At 41.7% G+C, this 14,404-nt stretch overlaps 1 long non-coding RNA gene across 1 annotated transcript; it reads right to left on the reverse strand.

Moving 5' to 3' along the window:
• Positions 1–846: 846 nt before the first annotated feature.
• LOC113985871 lies at positions 847–13,811 on the reverse strand. Its single transcript, XR_005565850.1, has 4 exons — positions 13,387–13,811; positions 7,865–8,052; positions 4,723–4,849; positions 847–1,109 (listed from the first exon to the last, which is right to left on the reverse strand). It is a non-coding gene; the product is annotated as an uncharacterized LOC113985871 (long non-coding RNA).
• Positions 13,812–14,404: the final 593 nt, after the last annotated feature.

Here is a 14,404-nt window from a genome sequence, read left to right on the forward strand (position 1 = left end):
TCTACACCAAGTTTCCTTTACTTTTTTTTCTAGAGCAGGCTGGATTTTTCTTAGGATGTCACTTTACACTCTTGATATTTAACTTTGCAAATGAAATGAATTGCTGAAAACCATCTTACACAAACCACGAGTCATCAAAGATTTTGCAAAAAAAAAGTCCCTGTGCAGATCAAAACTACTTGGCATATGCAGTGCTTGAAATCTTGTCTCCATAATGATTCTATGATAAAAAAATGCCCTCCCGGATTTAGCATATTCCAGGCGGGATTCAGGGACACATCATGTGTACTGGTTGTGTGTAGCCAAGATACCTTCCCAACTCAATATGGGTCTTTCCTGTGAAAATCTGTGATACTGGAGAAGACAGTAACCAAAGCTACCATTTTTGCTTCACAGGAGGAACAAACTTAATGAAGATAACTGGTTGCAGAAGTATCAATAAATCAATCAGTGCACACATTTGTTTCACTGTAAGACCAGGGTCTGACACCCTTCAGGCTCAATGAACATTTTGGACAAGCCTATGGATGCCTGTGTCAGGTTGAATAGCTCCAACACTTGCCATTCTTCCAAGAGTCTCTCTTTAAACTGCTGCAGTCCTTCAGCTCTTGTGCTGCTGTTTGTTTCCCGGTCAGGCATAGTCTTTTAACAACACTTAAGTATTTTACTGAGATGTGGTTTATCTTGAGTTGTTTTCCTTCAAACTGATTTTAGTGTTATCCTCTGTTAAGCTAGAGCTATGTTTTCATATTAATACAGAATGCAGATTCCTTTACTGTGTAACTATATTTTGGCATCCCATGTCAGGAAGGCGCATGTAAGTAAATTCCAAAGCTGCACAGTCTGGAATATCTCCAGGAGGAAAGAAAATATATTTATTTAGGAACATAGAAATAATCTCTATTATTTACGTGCCAGTTAAACTGACATTGGTGCTGTCATTTTCGTCAGATAGGTCTCATTCAACTACGGCAAGAAATTAGTCTCTGTCGTCACCTCAGTCACAAGGAATGCCACCAGGCTCCAAGGGACCTCCATCCCTGTGCTCCAGGTAATACAACTGTATCCAACAGTTTTCATTCTTGATGATTTCTTTCTTGTGTCTCTTGCTGGAAAAGGGTGAAAATTAATGTGTTTCAGTGGTGGATGTAATTACCCTGATCTGTCTGAAGCACATGATGACTTTCATTTGTTTTAAGAGTTGCTGTAAACATGCAAGCAGAGCAACGGTGTACAATGAATATAGAAAATAATCAAATCATCTGGTTTTGATGAAAGTGTGCAAAACTCTAAAGCACACTTAAAAAACATGAATCAAAAGTTTATTGAAAATATAAAGCAGCTTGTCCTCAGCAAATTTATGATTTACATCAGATTAAATGCACCATAACACACTTGGGTCAGTTTGAGAGTTGGGTTTGAATATCTGGAATAATATGTAAGGTGTAGAAAAAAATGTGCATTTGCAGCAAATCTGCTCTGATGGAACAGCAGCAATAATGAGGTCTCATATCTTTGAGCTCCTGGTGGCATGAGAAGGATCCCAGGGGCTTAAAGATCAGCTGATAGATGGCCCATTTTCCAAGACAGGTAACATGCATGCCTCTGAAAATTTCACTTGAGTATGCTGATATTTATTTCAGGGGGCAAATCCTCCCCAAGCCAGATATCTCCTAAGGCTGCTGAGAAACTACATTCATTGCTATGTTCATTTGTAGGGGGCTTTAGCTTTTAGAGCAAGAGTAGCCTGTAAATACCCCAGGGAAGGGACTTTGTCCTGTACCCTGAACCAATTATAAAGGAGATTCTTTTATGGACATAGGAGTACAAGAATCACCACGCTGACTCAGATCTCTCTGCTCCAATGACCCATCTCAGATGGTGGTCATTACCAGATAGCTCAAAGGAAGGTGTAAAAGCTAAAGGACTGCATAGTAAAGACTGGATTAAAACAGGAATGGAGGTCTAACTCACTCTGTAAAGCTGTTATGATCTCTGTGATAATTCTGGATAGTTTAGTTTCAATGCTAAACTGATAAATTCTTGGCATCAGAGACTTCCAGAAGTGAAAGGCTTCCACTAGATAATTACTGGTTACATGACACCATTCCCCCATTGGCTTTGAATTTCTCACCTTTGAACTTCCCTGCATGTCATTTTGTTCTTGCGTCACGATATGGGGAGAACAGAAATTCCTGACCTACTTTTCCTATTCTATTCATCATTTTGTATCGTATTATCCTCTCCCCTCTTATTTGTCTAATTACTTAATTAAGAACTCCTCCATCTACTCAGTTTCTCATCATCTACTTTACTTAAAACCACAGCACTTGTTTTTTCTGGTGACTAAATTATATGCTACAGACAGGAACAGGAGAAACTGAGGTGCCCACAGCTCCTTGCGGGGGCAGGGAACTGACTGTATGACACAATTTTTTGTCATGTACTCTTCTAATAATATTATGTTGAGTGAAAGTCCTTGTTGGTCCCAGGTCTACAAGATGTCCAGGTCCTATTCTGAGCTGCTACCTCTTCAGGAAAGCACAAAGTACTCAATTATATCCTGACAGAACAGACCAGGAAGGGAAGAATTCTGTGCCTTCTTGTATGATTTCATACAGAAGCACCAAATGCAACCAAGTCCTGCCAAAATAATGAAGAGACATTGACCATTTGATACAAAATAAGATCTCTCAAAATGCCTTTTTTTTTTTTTTTTTAACCCTAAAACAAAGAAAAAACCTATTTGGAAGAAAAGTTTTCACTGTAAGACAAAATGTCTTTCCTGTGTCCAAAACACTTATATAACAGGAATGAAGTAATGACACTGAACTTTTGTCTGTTCAAGATAAAAATCACAAATTGCATGGCTAGGACACCGTTTTTCAGATGGTCCATTCACTGGAGCTTGGCTACTCAGAGTTTTACTGTATTCCCAGTTATGTGGTGTTGAAGCAGAAGTGCTGTGCAGTGAAGATTCAAGGCAGCGCAAGAGAGAACAGAATTGGGCCCTCATGAAATCTTAATGCATTGTGAAGCTTTTCAGCTCACATACATACCCCAGTGAGACTGGGAAAAGCCTAGTTCAAAACTGTCTAGCAGTGAGAGGATATGGTTCAGTTCTGCTGTGATCTAATGAAAGATGAACCAAGCTTCTTAGAAGTCTCATAGGATTTTTACCTCAGTTGTTATAGACAGGTATGTAGTTAGTATATCTAAGCTGAAAAAGAGGGGGGAAGAGAAAGGTCTGGAATTAATTAAATGTCTTCTCTTGGAATAGCCTCATAAAACTTTTGTCTGATTGAAGTCCCTACAAATAAGAAAAAAAAGCCTGCCTACTAAAACACTAAAAATAAAGTTAAACCAAAGATGTTTTAAAGATGGGACCTTGCAACTGAGAGAATTCCATGAGCTTTTGGCTTAGTGGGCTGACAGCCTTTTCTAAATGGCAAACACTTGAAGGTTCAGGTTTAGGACAGGTTGTTAGTTGCCCAGATTCACTGAGTGCTCCCAGAGGTTGTTTGAGTATGTGGTTAAGGGCTTGCTGCTCAGACGGGCTACAGAGAAACACTCAGAAGACCCTCCATGCTGAGGGTCTTCTGATTTATTATATGAATAAGCCACCAGGCCCAGACTATGCTCTTTAGACACTACTCATTTGTAGGTGGTTCTGCACATTACTCTTTCCTTACAACCACCAAACAAATTAATATTAGCATAGATATGCAAGACTGTTGCTTTTCTTAAAAGCTGAGCATTCAGTGTCTGAGGGCTTTGGGATGTAACCTTAGGAAAGTAGGGTTCAGATCAGAAAGCATTTAAGGAAGGGACAGCCATGAGTCTGGATGATATTGCTGACTGTGAAATACTATACTGACTGTGCAAATACAATAGGATTGAATATCTTGTTTAAGCTGGTGGACATGATGGGAAGGGATTACATCTTAGTTTCTCCATGTAATGACCACATCGTAAAGGGTGGACTGCAGATGAGTTGGGCTTGGGCCAGTGGATGCTGCAGGAACTGCCTACTGATGTGCAGAAGGGATGGGGCATGTTTGACAATCAGTTTTCAGTGCTTTGAAGTTAACCATTACTTGTAGTCACACTGCATATATTTTTGTCAGCAGTGGACAGGTAATGACATACAAGTGTGTCGGGTTTCTCTGTCTCCCATATGCATTATCTTGCCTTTGGTGTGAGTGGGAGTGAACCAGAAGTAGTCATGAGATGAACTAATTTCTTCTATAGGCTTGAACTCAACTTCCCAAATTAATCCAATATCCAAGTTGCTTTGCCTTCACTGTTACTTTAACTTAATTTGGCTAACTCTGGCTTGCTCACGAAGATAGGAACGCAGCTTCTTCTTAATTGACTGTGACGTGCACAGCTACTCTATTTCTTTTAACCTCAGTTTAGTTGCTTACCAGCTATGAATAGAGGCCTGGTTATTTGATCCTGGCTACTATTATTTTTCCAGTGACAAAAAGAGAACAACCACATCCAACTTCCCAAGTACCAGTAAAACTGGAAGTCAATTGACTGGATATAGGAATATGCTTTTTTGCAGGCAAATCCTGAGTTAGATCACAATTTATTTATTTATTTTTGTCATCAGCAGTAGCAGATATTGACTGCCAGTCACACTGGCTCCCAACTGGCTTTGAGAAGACCTGGCCTCCAGAGCCATTTCCTTCTTTGAAAGGATGGACATATTCCTACCTGAGAGAACTCTGTGAGTCTTGAGTGGAACTGATCACTTGTTTTTTTCTGTGTTGTATAAGGATGGTGCTTGATCAAGTAAGTTTTGTAGAGCTCCGAGTCAGCAAATCCTCAGCAGCTGAGTGTTCTGTAGCAGGACCAGGAACCAAGAGTTAAACATAGCAAGTAGGAAGACAGATATCTCAAGAGATGAGCAGTCATTTCTTCTCTAAAAGTAGCACAGTATCCAAGGGGGGTAACCTAGGAGGGATTTTGTCATGCCTTCACATAAACTGAGCAAGGCGTAGGTATAAAACATCCCCAATGAGAAGCTAAGCAGCATTCTGTGGTGCGAAATGTCACCTCTGGATGAGAGTGGCAGTGGCAAGGAGGTATTCAGAGAGAAATGGTTGAAGAGGAGACTGCTCTTGAAGAAGGACTGACCCACCACCATGTGTCCAGCTCTCCATTCTCTGTGATAGTGCTCACAGGAGTAACTGGAAGAGGCTGCTTTAAAACAGCCAGTGAATGCTAAACAATGTGCTTGCTGTTCCAGGATAGCCAGACATCCGCTATTTTCTGGGCAGCTCCATGCCACAGGTCACTTCCCAATTGTCAGTGCTCTCCAGCTGCCCTCATTTCACAGGCTCCTCTATGAAATTGCTCCAATAAGGCAGTAGAACTGCAGATGCCCTTGGCATTTGGAAGAGATATCTGCAACATTTGATTTTCTTTTGCTTCCTTCTGCTTCCTTGCCCTGTTATCCCTGGATTCTGCCTCTCCCTCTTTCTTAGTTCTGTCCCTGTACCATCCACTTTGGCCAAAATGCTCCAATTGTCTCTGAAAACCCTCTGCTTATATGCTGAACATCTCTGTATGAGCAGACCTCATTATCATGTGGCAAGAGGTCATTTACATATGCAAATCAGGTTAATGAGAACAGAACTGTAAAAGGCTTCATTCCAGAGGCATTTGCATATCCAGCTTTAGAAATATTTGAGTGCTCTGCCCCTAGCTGTGCAACCAGGACACAGAAGCCCTGGCAGTATGTCTTCAGTGGTGATTATATCCGCAGACAGCTGCCATCCTGGTTTGCAACAGCCACTATCCGAGGTACTGGCTCGTTTGAACACAGAGGGTAGTTGTGTAATGTGTGCTTCTGCACCAGACTACTAAGAAGCAGTTAAGCCTTGGCCCTTATTGGGACAACATGTGGGCTTCTGACAGGTAGATATATGCATTTTAGCACGAAGAATACAATTTCCTACGGTGCTGTCACTAATGCACGCCTGGTGGATGATGAATGAGGAAAACAATGCAGGTACCAGGCACGGCTCTCTAAGAATATATTGTGTGTGACGCGGCACCACGCAAAATGCTGACCGTGTTTATTCTCTAACTAACTGGGCCTCCAGCCCCCAGAGTACCCGGAGGGATCTCTTTTGGATGTTTGTGAATTATCCATGAGAGAGCCCAAATTCCCTTCTCTGCCACAGATCCCAGTGCCTCTCTTGGATGGGTTCTGAGCAAGTGTGTTAGGTGCCTTCTGGGTGTCTAATTGTGAAGCAGATTTGCACAAAAAGTTCCTTAGAAGAAACATCTTTTGCTGATCCCTTTTTTTTTCTGCTGTTTTTTTTTTTTTCAGGAAGGAATATGAATGCTTTTTCACTGTAAAGCTTTCTCAGGTATTGTTCTCTGCCAGGGACTTCCATGCCTGATTCCAGAGAAAAAAGGCAATTACATCATAATTTCTGAGAAAGGCTACTGATTTTCCCTTTGCTTCTGCCCTGTCCTTCTGACTAAGCTAATCAAGTTTCTGGCACATCCCAAAGACTAGTATCAGAAGAGACACTCCTTCTTGAAGGAGGTAGTTCTCTGCCTTGACACACTACCTCAACCTACACAGCTGCCAGGCAAATGCCAGGTGGGCAGCTTCAGAGTGTCTGATACAACCCTTACCACCTGGAAACAGAGGGAGGCTCTTACAAGTTCCCCAGAGCAAGTTATGGATGTCCCTGTGCCCTCTATCAGTAGGGAGAGCTCTGCACATCTGGCAGTCAGATAAACACACAGCAACTCAGTGTGCTTGGTACATGGTTTTGGTGATGACCCTGTATGGAATGAGCTGGGATCTTTGCCAGCCTCCAAAGTACAGGATCTAAAGTGAACTGCACAATTTATGCCCTCATTTTATCTCTACCTCCACTTATTCTTAGGAACATGCAGGTCATGTAGAATAATTTACCATATTTCAAATAATACTGTTCAATAGTTCAACAGAATATACAGTTCCATATACTACTGTCCATGTTTTTTCTCTCACTTGGCCTTGCACTTCCAACTCTAATGCCTCAGCGTGGGTCAAACCCCACTGCAGTAACTCCTCTGAGTGATTCCTGTATTGCAACACTTTGCCTGTAGCTATTCTCAGCAGCTCTAACATGACAGACAAGATGAATTATCTGTGTCTATAGGAGAAAGAATAGCTCCTACACTTTTGTGGAGGAGGAACCTGGGACCAAGCTGGTTCCTCCTCTCAGCTGATGGCTATCACAGAAGATTCTTTCTGTCCATACACAATAGACAGACACTTTGGCATTTGCCTACTTTATGACACATCAGTGGATGGACAACACTATCTAATAAATGAGCTGCTTTTTGCATGGAGTTGGTCTGCTGACTGAAGATGAGATTCTCACACCTGTAATGAAGCACAAATTTACCAGTGTGCCTGAATGTCTGGATATCCCTTAAGGCCTGTGCATTCACATGCCAGAGGTACAGCTCTGCTGCTGAGCAACCTATCTTATTGATAGCACAGCTGGATGTGGTCATGACTTCATCACTGACAGCTCACAGCTATAAGAATCCCTTCTTGTTTAAGAGCACTCAGGACTGAGCAGTCAGCATCCCTGCTGTGCCCCTAGATTGTCACCTTTGGAAGCTGATCTCTCAAAAAAGCATTCCATCGTTTCAGAGCAGAACTCTTCTCCTCTGTTCAACAAACTCTGCCACATGGGTTTGCTAAGAGAGGAGAAAAACAAAATACAAACTGCGAAAGGCTAATGAAACTGTAAGGCTAATGAAAGTTGAAGTCAGTTTTTCCATGTTTGAATTCTACTTTTCAACTATGGAAATTCAAATTTAAGTAGCTCAAACTTACCGTCTTGTCTTTGTTGTTTCTGGAGGTGTGTCTTTGTTTCGCTGAATGTCCCCTTTCCATTACGTTCACGTTTAAAGCTTCTCACACAGAATACAATTTGCCTCCTTGTGTAGCGTGAGATCAGAAGCCAGAGATTCTGTTTAGTAAACGACGGCTTAGGAGGTGTTCTGTTTTACATAAGCAATAGCCTAAAAGCAGCCAAACCAGAAGGGCAAAGAAAATGTAATCATTTCTAGGAAAAGGGAACAGCCCTCTCATTATCTTTTATTTGTTGGAAATATATATATGGATTTTTTTAAAGTATTAATAATAAACAGTTTTTCACTCAACCACTTTTCACATGTATAATGTATCTTCCACATTTTGCTTAAAATCCTGCCCTTCCCATCTTAAGAGCACTGAACTGATTTTATTGCCAATTCTGAAAAGTGTTAACAGGAGTAAATCACCCCTCAAATTACTGCTGTTGTTCCCTTGCCCTGAGCCAAATTCACTGCTAAGCACCTCTGACCACATAGCCCATATAAATGTTCATAATAGAGGAAGCGCCTCACATCTGCTTATTCTCACAGAATTAGGAAAAAAAACTTACAAAAACCTATGTCATTGTAGTTTTTGATATATAAAAACATATAGATTTGGTTATAACTTACTTCTTCATACCATATGCTCAATATTCAACAGAAAAATTAGTCAGATATGCAGGTGCCAAAAAAAGTGCACAAAATTAAGAAAAAAAAAGAAAAAAAGAAAACAGGGAAACTAAAGCTGTTTGGTGGTGTCAATTTTCATTGTGCACTACATTGTGGAAGAGCTTTTGAACTCTGGTATGGAGGAGCTTTATTAGAAACCAATTCTCCTCAGACCTCTAGAGGCCTAGTCCTATACAAGAGCAAGCCAGGTGCCAAAAAGAAAGAAGGAAACTCATATAGAAGTGTGTTTCTAAAGTATGAGCCAAACACAGTGAACTGCAGCAAGAATTGCTACCAATGAGTCTAAAATATTCCTACAAAAAATGAAAGATGTTTCTTACTTTTCTTTCCATCTCCTATATTCATTTCCCCTATTTTATTTTTCACTCGTAACATGTCCCTTGTTTTTGCCACTCTTGTGATACACTGTTCCTTTTCTCCTTTCCTTTTCTTTTCTTCCTTCATCTTTTGCTCTTCTGACGTCCTCTATTTCTCCTTCCTAATTCTCATCTCACAGTCTATCTCTGTGCCCTATTAACCTCCTTTCCTTGTTCCCTCTTATTTACCTCCTTTCCTTGCTCCCTCTGACTTAGAGTGGCATAAGCTCATGTAAAAGCTTAACAATGTAACTATGAACTTCAGACAAAAAAAGTGAAGCAGCAAATTACTTTGTATTATATTAGCTGGAATTAGTAAGCGCTGTTACAGAATTCCAGCTCAATAGAAGTGCCGTCACTTAAGTATCTGGACAGCTGGAAGTTTCATTTCATTTTCAGTGCTGCACTTTGCTCAGTTTTTGCTGATAGACTGACAAAGCCACCTGGTTGAAAATGAAATTATTTCAACAACTGTGAAATACTGCATTACATAACGGCCAACATAAAGCCATCATTCTCTGTGTTTACATTGGTACTGATTCTTAACAGCGTGCTGTTAACTCAGCATAAAGGTCTGCTGCTCTAAAACAATTCAGGTACAAGGACAACTCTTTTACAGCCAATCATGCTTTGTCCCTATAAAGAATTATTATATCAATCTAAACTGGCATGCAAATTAATGTTCACCCCTCAGCAGCTTAAATTTACATTGTGACCCACAGACTTTTCATATCCCACCACTGAAAATCATAACTCCATGATCACTACACGCACATCCACACTATCCCAAGAATCAATGGCTGCTACAGCCTTATACATATTACCGAATCCAGTTGCTTGTCAATTAACCCAGTACAACATCTGCATGAAGGATTTAAATAAGGAGCATCATATTATGCTGTGTGGTCGATAAAGCGAAAATGCAGGCACTGACAAGGCTTACCATTTGGCCTGATACCACAGCATCCGTCTCTCTGAATGGAAGTTATTTATGCTCCCACTGAATTATGGCTTGTATTCAAATATTGGCAAGGATGCAATGTACAAAAAGTGTAACATCTACAGTATGCTGTGGTTGGCTATAGCTCTTGGGGATCTCTTAAAAGGGTAATTTCTCCTTCAGGAGCGTGGCTGTCAGTCCGGGACTTGGGGGTGTATCCTTTTAATCTCAGAAAAAAGGTACTATTGAAAAAATTACAGGAGGAGCAGATGTGTTCTTCAGCACATACATGGACAGCGGAAAGAACACCTTTCACAGCACTGGCTAAATAGAAGCTCTATTAGAAAGAATCCTGACTTTTATAAAGTGAAATGAGGTTCAGCTTTTTTCTCCATCAGGAAAAGCAAATGAGCTGATGAGAATAATGAAGTGCATCACATTGACAAAGGAGTTGAATCTGGACACTCTAAGAGAACTAAACTCCTTTATAATTTAAAATAACAAAACTGCCCCCAGTACAATGAGATGTCCCACATACAATCAGTATGAGCACACAGAACAACTGTCCTCCCAGTCAATAGGAACTGCACTGTTTTCTCCAGCTGGAAAGACATCTCCTGCTCTTGAGCAAACTGGTGATCTGCAAGTTGTGAGTGAGATAAAAGGAAATCTCTCCCACTGAAGAGTTGCAAACAAGTGAGATAAAGTAAGTTTAAAGGGTTCCTGGTATGTTTAGCTCAAATGTTGGGCTCTGTGTCAAATAACTTGTTATTGACTTAACCATGATAGAATGTTTCCATTAAGAAATATTGCAATGGAAACAACTTAATTTAAGACAGAAGTAGTACCTGCGGAACAAACTTGTGGCATAGTGCTGCTGCACAAGCCAGGCATGATGCATATTAGAAGAAAGAGAGGCTGTCTAGTGTTTTTCCATTGCTCAACTCAAAAGAAACTCAGAAAAGAAACATGGGTCAAGAGCTAAAATTTGGGAACTGAGTATCTACATATGGATTGTAAAAAACACACTATCACTGAATTCAGTATCAGATTGATTACAGACATCAGTGCCCACATCCACTGCCTTCAAGGGATTAATACCACAGGCTATAGACACACCGTCTATAACGCTGCTGCTTCTTTTGAGAAAGCACGCAGGATCACTCTTGAGGAGAAAAGACAACGCAGAAAGAATCGTGTCTTGAAGAATATACCACCTAAGGAGTCTTTCTGCTGTGCCTTTTGCAACTAGACGTTCCTATCTCATATTGGCCTTTTTAGTCACCAACGCGCTTGTAACAAACGTGGGTAGAGCCCTCCACAAATCTCCGTTCGTGAAGCCCAGCCATGATGAAAGACGAACCATAGGCTATAAGGTTCCATAAAAAGTTTCCTTCTACATCCCTTTCTCCCATAAAATAATATTTCAAACTCTTGATAGTTCACATATGAATGCATGACATAATAAGCCCTATTAAAGCATACAAAGACAACTTTCAAGTCACTCCTGAACACTCTCAAAATTTGGGAGCTCCCTAAATTTGAGAATTTGGCTTGGTACTGCAGGACAGCAAATCAAAATGTTTGCCTCTGAACTCCCTAGGTCCCCAGGTGTCCAAGGGTGAGGCCTCATAAGAATTGCATATCTTCAGGAAACAGGCAGCATAAAGACCAAAGAGCTTTAACAAGTGAGAACACAACCGAGATTTTGGCTTTATAAAACCTTAGCTGATTTAATAGGAAAGGGCCTGTCTGAAACAGAAGCTAAAATGAACCCTCTTTGCCTCTCCCTTTTGCTCAACTTTTAAATTAAGTTCACAGCATTATACGTAGTCCTCTACTCTTGTTTAAAGCTCAGATGATTTTGTCCATGCTAAGAATGTATTTTATTGAATATTGACTTACATGTTTTGCAACATGCTTATTCCTGGGGTAGATGGAGCCACTGAGAAATGAGGCTGCCATGGAAAACTGGAAGATTCACAAGGACCGTAGGCTGCATCTTTGAAAAGCGTTGCCATGGTTGCAATGGAGTGAACCTACCCCTTCCTCTGGTTCTGCCACAGAACTTGGAGCCCTTGATGAGGTGGATGTTATAACCAGCCAAACAAGGGGGCACAAGGAGTGGGAAACAAGAATATAACTGCAGAGAGATTTGGGAGGTCAATGCATGGGTGCCCCAAACTGTGATGTTAGCAATGCAGCCCCTTGAGAAAGGATGACCTCTCCTCTCAAACCATATGGCAAATATCTTCTGAAAGGTGAAAAGTACTTGTAGGACTGTGTGTGTAGGTGGGGGCTGTTAGCCTGACCATGATAAGGTCAGGAATCAAAACTTAAGAGACAGATGAATGTTCTCATGGTAAAAAGTAGGAAAGGAAAATTTTCTTAATAGGTATGGAACTATACAAAAGTTGTATGATGGAGAACTGTTGATGATGGAGAACTAAGAAAAATCAAAGTAAACCTCTGTAAACAATAATCTCTTCCACTTGGTAGATTCTGTATGAAGATATCTGAGAAAAAAAGGGGCCGAAATACTCCTGAAGATCTCTCCCACAGCAAACTGCAAAAAGCTACAGCATGCTACAAACAGCTAGAGAAAATGGCCTCTCTCCTAGTACAACACAGCCTTCGAGTGAGATACTAACCTGTAAAAATCATAAATTACTTATTTTTACAGAAATCATCCAGACAGAAATATATACTTAGCTACCAAAACTACACTTCCTCAAAGCACCACAAGAATAAATACACACCTTGATTTTGCAGAGAAAACTACCATGACTCTGTGTAAGTGTAAACAGTGTAAGCAGCAAGTAATAATGCTTTTTTGTCTCACCTTAAATTATATTGGAGAGATCCGAGCAGAGAAACAAGTACTTGTGTAAGCTGCACAAGTCTTTTTATCCCTGTCTCATATTAAGTATTACCAGGCTATAAAGAATCAGGGACACAAGTATCGAGAGAGCTAAAATAAAATAATACCAATGACGGTCATAATAATATATTTATGTCTCTTTTCCTTTTGGTTCCAGAGCTGCTACAGCACACAACATAAGTTTCTGCTGCAAATAAGAGGACCAGAAACAGACTTTTGTCCTTTTAGGTGAAAGCCAAAATTCTTACTTGAGTTATGGAACTGGAGCTTTATAGAATTTCTACCACAGAACATCAGTATCACAGAACAATCATGAGAGCTGACAATACTGTATTATGGAAAGTACACTTAGGAAACGAGTAAAAATTGTGCACCAGCGTAAATTACAGCCACACCTTATTCAAAAAGAGCCACACAATCAATGTCAAAAATGGGTAGAACTCCCAGGAAGATGTGTACTTGTAAATTAGTGGATGAAATTTAATATATAAGGAAAGAAACACTGCACAGTGCAGGAGATGGCTCAGGGCAGGGTAGCATCCACACAAAAAACCCATCTCCCATTTCACTGAAATCCCCAAAGAAGTAATGGCGAGTGACAGCCATCGATGGAGAGCTTTTGGCTGGCTCACCTGAAATCACGTTGGCAGAACATACACCAGTCTCAGCTCTGCCGAACCAACAGGCCAGCTTGTGTAGGATCCCAGCCTGAGCAGGCTCAGGCGAGTTTCATGGCACTTAGGGGAACACATGTGTGCACTTTCAGAAAGGAGCTCAAGGCTTCAAAGGGCAGGCACTGCCTCAGCCCCTGCTCCTGAGTGAAGGTCTGTGGGTTATCAGAAGTGGGGGCCACGGGGTACCATGGCTCTCAGTACTCAGCACCCCCAAAGCAGCATGGCCCCTGCCCAGGGCCAGCCTGTTTGGCTTAAGAAAAGACAGTGAGAGGGGACCTCGTTGATGTGTGTATATATCTGTAGGCAGGGTGCCAAGAAGATGGAGCCAGGCTCTTCTTGATGGTGCCAACCACCAGGACAAGAGGCAACGGGCAGAAAACTTGATGCACAGGAAGTTCCACCAGATCATGAGGAAGAACTTCTTTACTGTGCCGGTGACCCCACACTGGAACAAGTTGCACAGAGAGGTTGTGGAGTCTCCCTCACTGAGAGAGGAGATACGTGAATATCTGTGGAGATATTCAAGTACGTCTGGACACAATCCTGTGCCATGTGCTCTGGGATGACCCTTTCTGAGCAGGGAGGTTACACCAGATGACCCGCTGTGGTCCCTTCCAACCTTACTCATTCTGTCATTCTGTGATCCTTTACGTAGCATAAAATTAGATTTCTGTTCCTTTTTACACCTTCGTGGCCATTTGTTCCAAACCGACAAAGCGTTTCTAATTTAGAGATGTTGAAGAGGGGTGAAGCCGCGGGCCGAGGCCTGCCGAGGGGGCGCGGCAGCCCCGTGAGGGGCTCGGCGGGAGAAGCCTCAGCCCCGACCCAGCCGTGACTTTCCGAAGCTGCAGCCGGCGATGGGAGGACATGTGCCGGCCCTAAACCCACGGAGGAGCGTTCTCCGCTGAAACCTCCGCCTTCCCCTGACGCCACCGAGGCAGCTGGAGGTGCGGCCCCCCGCCCCGCCGCTCCGGGG

Source organism: Pipra filicauda, unplaced genomic scaffold (assembly GCF_003945595.2).
Source record: "Pipra filicauda isolate LSUMZ 115617 unplaced genomic scaffold, ASM394559v2 scaffold55_size4083901_pilon, whole genome shotgun sequence".
Lineage (NCBI taxonomy): Eukaryota > Metazoa > Chordata > Aves > Passeriformes > Pipridae > Pipra > Pipra filicauda.